Below are 16,693 nucleotides of genomic sequence, written 5' to 3' on the forward strand. Positions count from 1 at the left end.
ATAATAGAAAATCTTGCCTGTCAAAACTTTTGAACAAACTGGCAGCCTTTCATTTTGCTGAGAATACTTCATGTAGTTTTCTGATATTTAGTGAAAGGATTAGAATTTTAAAAATATTTCTTGATTCAAAACAAAATGTAGCTGCAGAGAAAATAGTTAACTTCTGTTGGTTTTTTCCCTCCTTTCTTCCCCCTCCTTGACTGAGGAGATAAACAAGGAAACCAAATTATATTTATTTTCATTCCTTCTGATTTGAAAGGAAGCGAATATTGCTTCCAATTGATGAGAAATACTTTTTAGCATGAAACACTTAATTGAAAAAAATCAGTGCATTAAAATATTAATATATTAGCATATTTTCAGATGCAGATTTTCCCACTGAACATCTTTCAACAGTCCTGCTCGGATTACAACTTTTCCGAGGCCTTCATAATTTTGGGAAGTCTTGGGTGGACAGCTGCTCACACTGACCAATTCCAGACTCAAAAATTCTGCAGTCAAGTCTGAGATGTCCAAGCCTGCAACCTCCCATGACCCACCTGAAAAAAAGATCTCATGCTGAGGGCTTGGCTGCTTGCTGGGTTGGGGTATAATTGATAAAGCACGAAACTAAATAACATGTAGAGGCAAAAACTCTTCGTGGAAAACTCTTGACAAGGCAGCATTCAGGGCTATTAAGAGTGGTAATTATCTGAAATAAATTATCTGAGGCAACAGACAGGCACATAAGCAGAGAGGCAGAGGAAAAGAGGCCCTTCTGAGAAAAAGCCCTGATACCCGCCTCCCACAATTTTACCTCACTTCAGGTCAAGTGTGACACTTCCCTGCAGCAGCACCTCATGTCCTCAGAGAAAACAAGTCCTCAGCTTCTCAAGGTCACCAGTATTGTTTTGTGTTTTGCACAGGGAACTCGAATGGGAGCGTGGGGGGGTTATGTTTAGCTTGTGATGATCTCCTTAAGTAGCATCTCAGGGCTGCTGTGTGTTCCGTGGTCTACATCAGAATTTGGAAAGTCCTCCAAGGACTTTCCTGGTCATCTGGGAAGACTGTCAAGATGCAGTTTTCAAGGCTCTTGTCAGACCCAAGTTATGGCTGGTCTGAGTGTTTTTGCCTGTCTGCCCAAAGCAGTGCACTACCAAAATAGGTTTTATGTATCTCTTAGGTATTTGTCTCCAGAAATAGTTACCAAGGAAGTCTGAAATATCTCTTGCCATGGCTTTAGACGATGGTGGGAGTTCCTAGGGTAGGCAGGAAAGAAAATTTTTAGGGGGTTGGGATTTATCTTCTTTTCTTAATGTTTACTTCAGTACCTTTGTTCCCTTTTGAATGTGGCCAAATTCTCAGAAGGACAAAATCCCTACATTCTCTGTGCTCCTCGCTGCTTGTGGAAACTCCCCTAAGAGCATTTTCCCAAAGAAGCAGTCTGGCAGCCTGTGAGAAGAGCACAAGCCCTGCTCCCCCCTCCTGCACTCTTACCTCACTTCAGGTCACATGAGACACTTCCCTCCAGCAGCACATCATGTTCTAGGAGAAAACAAGTCCTCAGCTTCTCAAGGTCACTGGTATTGTTTTGTGTCTTTGCACGGGGAGCTGGTTCCTGCAATCAGACTTCCTTGATGTCCTTCTCTCATGGAGGGAATCAAAGAACTCCATTCGTGAAAGGCTGACAAGCCCTGGCATACTTGGAGAGACCAAACAAAGGTTAGTGTGGGTGGATATCATGAGTCATTTCTATGACTAAGACTCTGGTATAAACTACCCCTTCCTGGTAATTTAAATTTATTAAGGTCATGGGCCATCTAATGAATCAGTGTGTCTAAATGAATCCAAGTGTGATGCTCATGATGTTAAACACACACAAAAAAAAAAAAAAAAAAAAAAAAAAAAATCAGGTGAAGGTAAAGATTTAGTTCTCTGTGATCTAATTCAGTGTGAGGCCTTTATTCCTGCATGTGCTATCAAAATGTGGTTAGCTGGTAGTGCTGACGTGGTGCTTCTGTTTCCTGCTATTTCCTGTTATTGATGCTGGACTTGGACAGTCAGCACTTACTAGAAGCCACTAAAATGCCTTCTATGGTCTTTGAAAGGACTTTTCTGGCCAGAGTCAGAATGGAGGAGATCCCTCCGTTTTCGTGGTTCAGGAGAGCATGGACTTTCTAACCCCAAACTGCTCCAGCTATTTCTGTTCTTATTAGCAGAATTTTAATTAACAGCAGGGAATTTAGAAAGAGGCTTGACTCCGAATGCCACGAGTTAGTTGTGGGCAATGAAAGTGGTGTCTGCATGCACAAGAAAGCTTCACACATGAAATATCAGCAATATCAACCACTGCTGCAGAGGACACAGCTTTCATCAAGGGGACTGCAGATCCTGGATCCTTAGTAGTAGACAGCTGTGGTCCTTGAGAGTTTATGACATCAGTTGGTAACTGATGGAGCAAGGACAGAGGACACAAATTATGTCCTGCCAGACCCTTTTCTGTGTTGTTGCCAAAGTCACAGCTCATTCCTGACCATTGCCAGCCCTCCTAAAATGACGGCTGTGGGTTCGCTCCCACCCTGTGTGGTTGCATCCAGGCTTTCAAGCAGATTTTCCCCTTGGTTGCCTGCCTCACTCTCCCTTGCTGACAACCAGAAGATGATGCAACGTGTTCTTTGCTCATGTGTGGCCACCAAAGGAAGTCAACAGATCATTCATGGAGGTGGCTGCCTCTGAGTGGCAGCAGAGCCTACAGAAGCAGCCCATAACCTTCCAGTTATCAAGCAGGAGTGGTGGGGCTGGCCTTTGGGGAGTCACCTGAGAGCCCTTAAGCAGAAGATGAAAAACATCTTGTTCTGAGTGTCTGGCATCCAGGAGAGGAAATGAACTTGGGTTTATGACATGGGTAGCAAAACAACAGGAGGTCAGATTATGGAAATGCCTTTTAAGTGATGTTTGTTCTCTTGCAGCTTTCAAAGCAGCTGATGGATATTTCAGTAGGAAGGACTCAGCCAACAGACTTGGCAGAGGACCCCATCGTTTCTCACCTACCTCTCACCAATAGTGAGGAATAAGTGTTGGGTGTCAGGCTGTAGACCTCACTTTTAAAAAGCAGGAAGTCTTGACTGCTCTCCAGGATCCAGCTGCAGGCTCCAGACCTGTTGATATTTTCAGATACGTGGGAACTATGAATTCTTTGTGGAAAAGAGCTCCATGTAAAGGACTTGAAAGGATGCAATAAAAATCCCCCATGTAAACAGTAATGTGCTACCTAACAACCCTGTCTCTTGTGATCATGACAACCTTTTCTTTCTTTGCCTGTGCGAGGAACATATGGGTTCACATTTATGCAGGTATGCTTTGATTAATGCCTTTATTGTTAGTCCACAGAATGCAGCCTTCGTTTAAATTTCCATTTTGTTTGGTACAATTTTGCTCATTGTGTACATTATTGGGCAGAATATCCTTGTTGGTTCACTTACAATGGTAAGTGCTCTTCTCTCCGGGGTCACCACCAATGCTTTTACATTCTGATGGGTTCAGTCTTGCTGCTGGCACAGATCACTGTGACTTCATGTCCAAAAATGTATGCCCTGTTAGGCACACTGAAAAGATGTTTCATTACTGCTGTGGAATAGAGCAGACTCAACTTATCTCTTATTGAAACAAAAAGGTGGGTCTGAAGTGAGTTTCTCCCCCCTTTTTCCTATCAGCAGTTCTCTCTTTCTGTGTGTGAATGTGTGTGTGAGTATATACACTCCTATCAGCTTCTTAGGAACTGTACACTGCTTTCAGTGTATAAAACTACTGCTTTCCACAGAGATTTGCAGCTTACAGATGAGAAACTGAGGCACGGAAAAGCTGGCAACTAGATTTTTTCCATTTTGAGGCATAAATTCTAGATGGGAGCTGGGATGAGATATCTGAATGAGATACTCAGCTGTTGAAAAGGAGTTTTTATAGGATCTCTTGAACCAGGCACACCAAACAGTGAAGGAGCAGGGGTTGGATCAAGCAGTCCTGTTTGGTGGTACCCCATTGCTGAGGTGACGTGTACTGCATTTGTATCTACCAGACTGCAAGACAGGGCAGGGCTAATTCCACCTGGGGATCCAGCCTGAAACGGCTTTTCCCCAGTTTCTGTCTCTTAACATTTTCTTATAGCATCCTGAAAACTCTTCTCAGACTTCAGGTGCTCAAAATATTCAGGCTTCTAAATTAGCTGCTTATTGTTGCCTATCCCGACATGGGGACATCCCATTGATGTCATTGATGATCCCATTGATGATCCCAGGGCTGGATGTCCATTTGCCACCCAAATGCTCACCAGAGCTTGCAGGCTGAGGCTGGGTGGTGGCTGAATGTCACACATGGTGACTCAAAATGGTGCTTGCCCAGGGAATTTGGCTCTTTGATCCGCGTTTGATAATTGGATCATTCCTAAACTTGAAACTTGTACCTTGGGGAGAAACCCACGTGCAGAGTGAAAGGGCAGGATTTGTGACACCCTTTTCCATCCAGAAATCTAACCTGTATTCGTGGAAGAAATTTTGTTGACCTTAGCCAGGTGAGGAAACACAAACCCAGGAAAGATGCTCCAAAGTAACCAGTTGTGCTTTCACCCTGATAACATGGTGTGGGACAGTCCAAATCACACCCTCAGCAGTGAGTGAACATCTCCTTGGTGGCAGGCTGGCTTCACAGATAAGACAGTGCAGTGATAGGACTGCCAGGTATTTTTTTAAAGGAACCTCAGTTAATGAGCACCTATTACAACAACTCTGACAGAACTTGGGCTTCAGGCTGGCTGCAGAGCAAACTGAAAGCAGCTAGAACAGAAACAAAAATACTGTGGGGCAACATCAATATGTTGACCACAGGGTCCCTCCAGTGCAAAATATTCTGGGACACTAATAAAAATAAATTAATCCTTCCAGCCAACTTAAATATCCCCTGACATAAAGAATTTAGATTCACTATTTTTAAACACTGAAGAAGAAAAAAAAATTATCACTTGTGCAATGTTGTTACAAGATTTCTCCCATAGCTCTTAACTCAGGCATATTTCATAGTGTGTATTAATACTTAAGCAATCACACTGAGCAGTTTTTATTTAATAAGAAAACAGAAATAGAAAATTATAATATGTACAGAATAAGACAGGACTGAACTTTTTCTGGGCCACTGGATGTTAAAACCTTCCATCTCCATGGGGGTTTGCCAGAATTCCTCCGTGCTTCAGCAGCAGACAATGAACTAGATTGTGACTCCATGGAGCTGAATTCCTCCAAGCAAATAGCTGGGATGGATAACATGCCATGCCCCAGCTTCTGCTGCAGTACTTGCTAACTCAGAATTTTCTAGCCTGTAGACAAGGCCTCCATGACAGGGAAGGATGGGATGGCTGGAAGGGCAAGGCTAGGGAGCAGTTCATCTGTAGTTTTGGGGATCTCACTGGTCAGCACCTCTGCAGAAGGTCAGCAGTGTCTCCTGCTGTCCTGGTGAAATGGGGCAAAAATCTGAGACGAGACTGTCATGGCTGAGGCCACCTCTGCAAAGAATGGGAGATCTTCTCAGGGTCTGGTGAAAGCCATGCTTGCCTGATGAAGGCATTTTCAAGAGATAAAAGGAGCAAACTGACCAGCTGGACACATCATAAAATCTGTTGGCTGTCATGTGAATACGACTTGTGCTGAGGAAACAGACTCGAGGAGAAAGAAGGAACTGAGGCACTGAAAAACTGACCTCAGACCACTGGCAAGGTGGCCACATGTAGAGCACTGGCCATGTACAAGGCCACCTGTCTTCTTCCTGCTGTGCCACAAAGTGCATGGATGTTAGAAGTCATGTGTGATTTTATTTCGTGGGGACCCAGAAGAACTTGTCAGCAAAACTGAGGACAGATCACAGGCCTGTGTTCAACATCTTCCCGAGAAAACTGCTCAAAATATATGACTAAATTTTCTTTTGTGAGGTCTTTTTCAGCATAGCCACAGTGTTTTACAATAATTCTCAGGGAGTGGAAAGCTTACTTGCTTTCAAGAAATCCTTCAGAAGAGCAATAAAAGTGATGAAAATTCTCCTTATGGCTGGTGTCTGACTCTGTACTAATTTGAAAAAAGTCTGCATGTCCAAAGATTAGTCAGACACCCAATCAGACTCTGACATCCATGTCAGGGACAGCTGCTGCTTTGTGTTTCAGCTGTGCGAGTCATCCCATGGAGAAGTGGCACAGATGTTGCCTGTGCTGCTGGTACCTGGTAGAGACACACTTTGGGAAGGTTTCATCTTTCTGTGGCCACAATTTATGACAGCATCTTAAATGGATTGAAGTAATGCAGCAAAAAACCCCTTCTGTCAGCAACCAAACCTGATGTTTCTCCCAGAATCTAACATTCTGGGTGCTCTGCCTCTCAGAGTGGAGATATCCAAAAATCCAGCTGCTGCATGGGACTGGACCTCCTCTAAGGCCTGGTTCTACATCCCTGAATGTATTGAGCTGCATATTTGACTGCTGGCTCACACAGGCTGGACCCTGCAATTGCTGTTTTTGGGAACAATGCTACTGAGCAGACCTGTTGTCTGAAGCATTTTACCGTACTCAGAAGGAGCCGAGTTTGGGGTGACTCCTGAGGGGCTTGGACAGCCCCCTCCTCTTGCTCCTTCAATGGGATGGTGGCTTTGGGGCTGTGTTTGGGTGGCAAACCAGCTGCTGCATCCAGCTCTCCAGCTGCAGCTCAGCCCATGGCCCCCTGGAAACACCTGGGGCAGGACGTGCACCTGGAGAGCTCAAAGAGCCCAGCTCTGTCTGTCTTAATGGATAGTTTGGGTTTCCAGAGGGGTGCTGGCCTTCAGATGTGAGTCGTGCTCCTGTTTTCTCAAAGCAGTGGGGTGAAAAGCTTCGCTGAAGGACTGGGTTCCCCTGTTTCCAGCAGAGGAATACTCAGTCTGAAACTTCTGCTGTGAGCTCCCGTTTTGCTCTGGTGTAAAGCAGGAGGAGGCCACCAGAAGAGCTGGGACTGAAAAAACCTGACTTTTTTTGTGGCACACATACCCTCCACCGATCTCCTTTAATACCCTCGGCTGAGTCTGTGAGCTGGCCTTCAGGCAGAATCCTGTGCTCAGGCAGCCGCTGTTGTGGCTGGGCTCTGAAGGCTGGCAGTCCCCAAAAAAGCCACACAAACCACAGGAGGCAAGCCGGTGATGGCTGGAGACCAAGGACGGCTGCCAGGTGACTGCTCAGTGCAGCAGGAGGCTCAGCCCTTTGCCTTAGGGCTGACCCAGTCCCGCTGGAATGATCGCAAGGTTGCCCATTGATTTAGTGAAAGCTGGGCGGGGGAAGAGCCTCGGAAAAAGGAGGCGTTAATTAGGACAGGGATGTGGGAGAGAGGCTGCAGATTTCAGTGCGGGGAGGGGACAGCGGTTCCTACAAAGCAAGTAAACATGGGGAATAACAGAGAGGCCAAACCTCGGTGTCAGAGCAGCCCCATCCTGCAGGAGACACGGGGAGCTTGGATCTCCGTGGAGAAGAAAAGCTGTGCATCGATAACAGGGAGATGGGTTCTGAAGGGCCCCACCAGGGTCAGCAGGCAGAGATGCAGGCAGGGGTGGGCTACACTTCTCCGCTGCTTTTTGCCTCCTTGCTGCTGTTGAACCCAGAAGAACAGGCTCAGGACTGGGGACACGAGCCGCTGATCTGCTCCAGCCCTGCGTACATCAGCTTCCAGGAACGCTTTGCTGCTTTCTGTCTGCTGCTGGTGCCAGGACAAACCACTGGGAATGACTTTCATCGTGGTGGACTCTCCTTATTCCGAGTCTTGGTGTTTCCTCTGGCCGTGGGCCATCTTTGAGCCTCGTAAGTGGACAGGGCACAGGAGATGAAGCTGTGGACAAATCAGAGGTTTTCCAATGTAAAAATGGCATGCTGTCATATTTTCTCAGGTTTTATTTATGTGTTTTGCAATGCACCTGCTGGGTTCGTGGTGTTGTGCTAATTCCTGCAGCCACAGGAAGATATTTGAAGTGGAGAGTTCCACCTGACCATTGACTTCAGTGGGTGTTGCCAATTCCCAAGATATGTTATCATAATCCAGACCTCTGCTTCACCAGCTCAGGCTCCCCAGAAGGCTGGAGTATTCCTGCAAGTGCTGCACTCAGGGCAGATTGAATGGAGAGGATCACTGAGCTTCAAAACTCACATGGCCATTTATTTGAAAATGTGGTGTTTCTCAGCTCAGCAGCTTCACTTTTCTGAAGTACCAAATAAAAGGAGGAAGGTTTATCAGTGAGAAATCCAAGTTTAGGCAAAATTTCATTCAATTAGCATCAATCTCAGTGTGAAAAACCTCCTGAAACATGTGAAATGGAGCTAATATAATGTTAAAATCCCCCCACTGAACACATAAAGTAAATGAACTTTTCAGTGTATCTTGGAACGAGGTTCACCATTAATATTTATGTCATTAAATGGATGGGTATTTTCCTGGCAACATTTTGATCTCACTGCCTCCTAGGATATTAGAGAGTTTGGCTCAAGCTCATGGTCAGATTTTAGCCAGTTCTTGCTTTCATGGCTGGAGCATGATTTTATAGATCCCTGTTGAGAAAGAGAGCTTCATGATAGCCTCCAGGCATCAGAAAAGCTCCTTAATTGCTCTCCACAGAATCTGCTGACCAGAGAGAGTTCTTGTTATCTTTAAGCAGTCCTGTTTGTGTTGAAGGATCAAAATCACTCACAAAGAAAACAAAACCATCTCCTTTCTCCCCATCCCCATGATGTTTCCAATTATCCTAGATTGCTGTCTCTCTCATTGACTAGTAGGTCATCCAAAAGCTAGGAGATATTATGGAAACAGCCTGTTAGCCCCTTCCCTGGAGTGTCTCAGAGAATTTAGACTCCACTCATGAGGACTGAGAAGTAGACCACGATAAGGGCTGGCTGTACACGTAGCAGGGAAATGCTGCTCCTGCCACTCCTGAGGAGGCCACTCCTGAGGAGGCCACTCCTCTGGCCACAGGAAACTGGCAGCAGACCAGGATCAGGACAAGGAGCTATCTCCACAGAGAGCAGAGAGACTGGTGATTCTCCATGTGTGCTTCACAGGAGAGCACGGTTCCTGCTTCAAAGCCTGCAGGAAGAGCGGCAAATTCCTTCTGGATGAGGGCTGAGCGCTGTGACTTGCAGGAGGCACCCCGTGTCTGTATCTCCTAATGTATCAGAAACCAGCTGGAGATCAGAGATAAAGTGTTTGAACCCAACATTCATTGAAGTTTCTGTGGCTGTACCAAACCGAAGGGAAAAAAAAAGAAAAAAGCATGCTCTGGGGCTTTCCCCAACACATCGAGGAGCAAGTGGTTTGTCACAGATTAGAATCAGAGCTCTCCCTCTAACCATAAGCCTTCACCACATCCTCTTATTTGCCACTGTTTGGCTGCATGCTGACAAGCACTGAAAGGAAACAGTGGAAAGGGACGTGGTTATGCCACACCTGGCGAGTGTCTGCAGGGGCAGAAACGTCTACAAGTGTCACACAGACTTATAAATGCCTCTGAATGCACCATCATCCTGCTTGTGCTCATGTCTGGAAGGTCATGTGGCTCCTTCCAGCACACACTACTTTGTGTGTTTAAATGACATGCCATTGTAAATAAAATGCTAGTTGAGTGCCTGTAAAAATGCAGAAGTCTTTCAGAACAAGCAAATTACCCCAACTTGTAATTTCATTGAAAACACTGTAAAAATAGCCATACCTTTCATATCCCAAGGAGGAAAAGGTGATGGAGATTTATGCTTTTCCTTGAATACACAGATTTATAACAGTGTGTAATGTACATTCATTTCATCCATATTTATAACTGCATTGATGCAGAGTCTGGTATCCATTACTTTAATCTATGTAACTTGATCATCAGAAACTTAAACCATAATTTTTAACACATATCACCAAGAATTTCAGTTTGATTCGAAAAAGAAGAGTATATTAAAATCCCAGCTGCAATTGGTTATTAAAACTGAACTTTTTTGCTTAAATACATCTGTTTGTTCACATAGACTCTGTTCCACTCTGCCTTGTGCTGGGTATTTTACTTCAGGTTAATCCTACAACAACTCACTGCAAAATACCTTGAGGGTAGAAGAAAAAAAAAAAAAACCACCACAGTTAAGGATCATATTTGGAAGAACTCCTGTAAATAAATCTTTTACATCTTGGCAAAGTGAAATCAGGAATTGAAGAGTCAGTGACAGCAGTAGCCTCTAGTCACTTAGAGTGAAGTGGAAAAAATAATTCCAGGCCAAGATCAAAGGCTCCAATTGACAGACAGCAGAAATTAAACCCAGATACCATTTCATAAACATGGAGCGATTGACGCTCACCACATGGTTATTGTCCAGCAATGGAAAATAAAACATCTGTACTCCTCAAGACACTGGATGGATGACCCAGAACTGAAATTACTCGGTTGCCTGGTGCTGAGAAGGTGTTCTATTGTTTTCTTTCCCCACTTTTATTTCATTCTTTCAGCACCATTAAAGGGTGGAATACCTGGATTGTTAGAAAATGGCACATTAGAATGAACATACGCTCATTTTCTGACAGGAAATGACCTTTTTCCTCATCTTTGGGCCCATATTTTACTATTCATACTGCAGGTAAGCATCAATAATTCCACAAATTTCAATGGGCTTAGTGTGAATATAGCAAGTAATGCAATCTTACATGAAATTAATGGGAAGTGGATGCTGCCTGTGATGTTGGAGGAGCAATGTTTAAGTATATGCACTTCGTGCTTTCTAAGGGAGGTAAATGACATTCCTCGGAGTAATTTTTTACATTTTCTTTTTTTTTTCCTCTGCCTTCCTCATTGTTTTTCTCATTTCAGAACCATCAATCTGTACAAATATAAACAATGGAAATGAGGAGACCATGTGGGAGCTTGCTGTTGAAACCTTTGCATTACGGGGACCAGCAAGGTGATGTTTTTCAGTGAAAGCCACAAATTATGAAAATGATCACTGAAAAGGACAAATCATTTGCCATTTAGAGTGAACTTTTTAACTGAGAACATTGATTAATTTTGTGTTACTATTCTTAGTCCTCACTCCATTGAGGAGATCTCCCTTGAATAATGTCTACAAAATTTGTCTGAACTGTTGGCTGTTAAATTACTTTCCTTAGGTAGGAAATTGTAGGAGAAAAATAAAGAACTTAGAATTTGTGACACATAGACTTCCAAAAAACAGGAGTGCCCTGTTGCAAAATAGTGGTTTTGTCTGATTAATTCTATTGCTTTCTTTACAATAACCTCTATATTAAACATGTGGAAATATCTTATTAAACCAGGAGCATGCGTGAAAACGTTTCAGAGTTTGTTGCTGTAAAAGAAAGGTCTTGTCCACAACAACCAGAGCTAAGAAGTGTGTTCCACAGCCACGGTAGGCCTATTGTATGAGGGCCTAAACTCAATCTGAGGCACTGAAGAGGCACTGAAAATTAGAAGATAGAAAAAAAAATCGGACCTCCTCTATTCAAACTTCAAAGTGTTTCCTCCACAGTTCATGAAATGTCGTCGCTGGCTGGATTCAGAGGTAGAGATGCTCAAAATAAGGTTTTACAAAAGTAATTTGTTCTGTTTCAGATTTCTCTTCAACTGCAATGCAGTTGCCCTCTTCGACTGCAAATACAGAATAAAATATCAGCAAGGAAGAAAAAGACATGTCTCGTCACTTTGAGAAATGTGGGAGGTATGCTGGGCCTCTAAAAAGCTCTCATTTTCTGTTTGATTTGGACAACTTCCAAGAAATTCAGCTACTCACCAGAAACCTATCTAAAGCTCAAACTCAACAATAGTTAGAGAACATCTCAAAACCACAGTGGCACCCATGAGTTCCCCCCACTGGAAAGACCACGAAAACAGTCTCTTTTCCAGAGACAGACAAATCTCTTCAACAACAACAGTGAAAAATGCAGGTAAAAAAATGCCATGCTATTTTTCTTTACTTTTTTCTTTTTACTATGTCTTCCACTTGCTGGCAGCCCAGCTTCCAGAGAGCACCAAATGTTTTCTCTCTCAAGCTACCTTCTGTTGTATCCTATGGTATTGTGGCAGCCCACACAAACTAGATGTAGCAGAGGAACAAATAAATCACTTGCACATTTCGGTACCTACAGAGACTTCATCTCAGGTGTTGTTCTAGCAGTGGGCAGAGGTCCACAGTTTCATTATGCTGTGAGGCAGTTCAGCCCTCCTGAGCCAGCACCTTTCAAGACTTGTTACCATAACAGCCGAATTTCTCCCCATTGAGCAACTCCCACCACCGAAAACATGCAAAGTGACAGCACTGCACCTCCACTGTGCTGTCTGCTCAAGAGGCTGATCCTTGTATTGTCTGCACCTACATGGTGAAGTTAAGATACAGCTGCTGGGCTTTTTTAAAGACATCCACATTTTTCTGCTGGTGAGACGAGCAGCGATTTTCTGTCAGTCATCGTGTTTCCTACAGCTGCCACCACACCACTTGAAAACAGACCCCAGGTGACCTGAATCCCAGATCCCCTCAGCCCAGGCAATATGTGAGTTGCCATATGTCGCTGTGGGTAATAGCTGACGCTGAACAGGTGTATGTCATCACAGCAGACCATCTGGAGGGCAGAAGATATTAAAAAAAAAAAAAAAAAAAAGAAGAAGAAGAAATAAAGGTACATTTCCAACGTACAAATCTTTTGGGTGGCTTTTTCGAGCAAACCTGGGCATGTAATGTCTGCCTTTTTTGTTTTCTTTCAATGACATTACTTGACATGAAAGAAGCCATGACACATGTTTTACTCAGCCTGATTCTGCTTTTGTCTAGCAGTGGTCCACCTTGAAACTTGACTAATAACCATTCCCAAGAACCCACAAACATTGCATTAGGGTTCATTGCTTTAGACTCTTTCCATTAAGCTCAGCAGTGGAGAGCAGGGTGCCACAAAACTGTTGTACATAAAGCAGGAGGTGACCAGGCAGTAGCCAAGCTGAGGAGACTTCCTGAAACATCACCCAACAACTCCCATTTAAGTTTGGTTAGTGGGAAGGGACTGAGAAAGCTGTTGAAAATATTCTGGTCATCCCACTTGCCTCTGTGAGCTGAGCCAAAGCAATGGCATCTGTTCTCTGACAAGAAGTTTGGAATTTCCAGTGGTTCTTCAGTGTCACATTGGGAAAAATTATCCTCAAAATTACGTAAGAGTTGTATGGTTCAGTTTGGTTTTGTATAGTTTTGGTTTGTATTGGGGTTTTAGGCCTTTTTTTCCCCCCTATAGACAGAAATCTAACATCAAAGAGGTGGGGGCACTTCATAGAACATTCCTTTCTTACAAGATTTCTGAAGTAAAAATAAGTCCTTTCTCAGCTTGGCAAATGATGTAAAAGGAAAATGGGTAGTGGCAGGCTTTGATTTGACAACACAAACCTAAACGTGGAATTTGTAGGATGCACCACTGCCAGTATTTCAGGGTTCTGTGACATAAACCTGCAGCACCTCCAAAGCCTTGGACGTTCAGGTTTAGCATCCTGGCTGAGGCTGTGCTACAAAATTTGAATGTATCCAGAAACTTCCCAGATAATATTTTTTATCCAAGATTAATTTAGACTCTATGCATAGCAGCATTATAGTTTCTTAAAAAATAAATCATTTGTACAAATAAAAGCTGGGTGGCACTATTTATGTATAGTTTCAAACCTCAGGATAACTGACACATTTTTTGCCACCTTAGAGTAATTTAGTTGTGAGTTACAGGGTTTTAACTGTCTAGGGATTTTTTTTTTTTTTTTTTTTTGCAAGGGGGGAGGTGGTTTGGTATTGTTTGGGGTTTTTTTTTAACATATAACCCCAACAAAAGCCATTAATTGCCTTACGTGCTTGTTTCAGTCTCATTTGAATGTCTGTTTTGCAGCAGTTTACAATGTCAATGAATTTTATGTTCTAATTATAAAACCTCTGTTAATTCTTGATCCAAAGATTGCAAGAGTCAGTGGAAACCAGTCAATTTTCTTTCAGAAATTTTGTTGCCCTTTAAGAGTTTTAGAAATCAATAGAATTTTCTAAGTTAATACTTCATATTCATAAATTATAATAATGTGCAATATTTAAGGTAGTCTTTTGTTTTAAACAAAGGAGAACATAATACCTCTGAATCTCATAATCAAGTGATTTCACTCATTTTCTTATTACCATGGTTTCCAGATGAACGAGATATACAAAGTGTGGCTCCAGATCTTACGAGCAAAAGAATGAATTCCTGGTGTAACTCCACTGAATTTAACAGAGTTTACATTAGGGAGTAATTTTGCCCAGCAGGATTAGGCAAGTCATTTACATAAAATTGGTACTGTACATCATGTGTCGAGTTGATGAATTTGCTGAGAGATTGACTTTATAACAGTGGGCTTGTATCACATGTTATAATTATTTGTATCATCCTTGGCTTCTTATTGTGATGTACATTACACATCCCAAAGGAGCCGGATAAAGGACATGCAATTCGACGACATGCTGCTGAAACACACAGCAGCTGGAGAAACAACACATAGACTTTCCTCTTTGGAGAGGAAATATATCCAGAAGTATTAATTTTACAAGGGAGGAAATTAGGTGAGTGAGTGGCTTGACTGAAAAGCACACAGTCTCTTGTCCTCTTGGTTTGTGTTGCTTGACATTTTTCTATGTAATTTAAATTAATTGGATATCTGACAATAGCACAGGGCATCTTGAACTCTAGGTCAAGTAATGCTTTCATGTTTCTCAGAACCTTAAATAAAATTAAGTTTACTTTTACAAGGGACTGTTTTAGATGATTTTATCACAGATCTACAGATCCATGTGTTTGTCCTAAAATGCTAAAAGAACCAGAAGAAACTGAAATGTGAAATTAGTACCAGCTGAAGGAGAAAATACTTGTAGAAAAGAGCAGTTACCATCACTCCACCCACAGAAGAGTCTCAGAAGACAGTGGATGGCATGTAGAGGAAACCAGCCTGGATAAATGCGCAGCTGAGAAAAACAGGTCCCACTGTCTGGAAGAGCAAATCTGCCAGTTTGACTTTCCTGCATTTCTAAATTGGTCTTTACACAGCATTAGGAGGAGATTGATGAGAAAAATCTGGAAGGTGGGAAAGGAATGCAAGGAAGGAAGGAAGGAAAGAAGGAAGGTAATCTGAAGGAATAGACAGGAGGATCTGAGCCTGACTCACATCAAATAACCAAGGAGGTACAGGGGGTCTCTAACCATCATCCACTTGAATACCCAAGTTCACTGAGAAGTTTCCAGCTTTTTTTCTTCCCACTGACTTCCAAAACAGTGTGGTTCAAGCCATTTCTTTGTCCAGAAACTCGTACCATCAGTTCACATGCACAGCTCTGGGATCAAAGGGATCAAATTTCATTATAAACCTCCAGGGTTATTTGGCTCTGAACTCCAAGGAGACAACTCATCAGCTGAGCAGGTGCCTCAGGTGCTCCAGGAAAGATTTGTTATTGTACCTACAAGGAGAGACTTCCCTACCAGGGAGAATCCTGTCTTGGGGGTCCCCAGGGAGTTACCTTTTGCCTTTTCCCATATGCCTGCTGTTTTGACACATGATCTTCTGTCAAAGCATTCCCATGTTAGACTTTGCACCCACTTGGGATGTTACCTTTGCTGATTTGACTGTTCCAACTCAAAATTACTAAATATATATGCACATATATAGGTGACACAGCCTATGCTTCATCCAGTCTGTTTCCAGAGTAACCTTCTAAAGCGTAGGACAAGGGAGTGCTGAGCTACTGATGAAAGACGCTGATTTCTCAACCTCAAGACTACAATTATAGCAACAAATCCAACCAAGAATAATCAATTTCATTCCCACTACAATCTATTCCTTGTAGTAGCACTTCAGAGTTTGTAATAGGTGATCTGGATGCTCCATTTCTGTGTGAAGCATGCTTCCCATACAGTGCTTTGTAGCTATTCAGGGCAAGCAGGCATTGATGCACTGTGCCACTGAATACTTCCAAAAATAGACTGTAGATACTGCAAAGTAACTGCTTTCTTTTGAAAAACGCTGTGACCTCCACGTGACCACAACATGTCCAAAGCAAAATGAATCTGGGCATTTCGCTGTAAAAACTGCAGGCAGCACTTATGGGAGGGTAGCTGGATAACTCAAATCAGTGTTTTTAGGCTCTGACTTCTTTCATTGTCTCTAAATCCAGAAGAAAACAACAGCTACCTGAAGACAAGAGAGCTTTTTTCATATCTGCATGTGTGATGCTGCCTCATAGCTAATCAATATATGGAAGCAGCTTCAGATGTACTGCAAAATAAATGGGCTTCTGTTGGAAGAATAATGGTAGATGAGCTCAATAAATCTTCAGCAATCTGGATGTCCATATGTGAAGGCAAAAGAAACATTTAAATGGAACAAAAACAAACACAAAAAAAGGGAGCAATCTCAAACAGGGTAACGTGAAGTCACGTGGAGGTTTTTGAACAGCTGTTGCATGGTCAGTTTTACATTTTATTTCACCTGTAAAGACTTTTTCTAAAAAAGGTGTATGTTCCCCATCATGAACACCCTCCAGATATTGCTGAGGTTAACAAGGGCCACATGAGCATGTATAATGGTAGAGGCACCTATTTGTCAGCCACTGAATATTCAAAGCTTAGGCGCCTTAATGGCAAAAAGACAGGCC

This window comes from Aphelocoma coerulescens, assembly GCF_041296385.1.
Source record: "Aphelocoma coerulescens isolate FSJ_1873_10779 chromosome Z unlocalized genomic scaffold, UR_Acoe_1.0 ChrZ, whole genome shotgun sequence".
Lineage (NCBI taxonomy): Eukaryota > Metazoa > Chordata > Aves > Passeriformes > Corvidae > Aphelocoma > Aphelocoma coerulescens.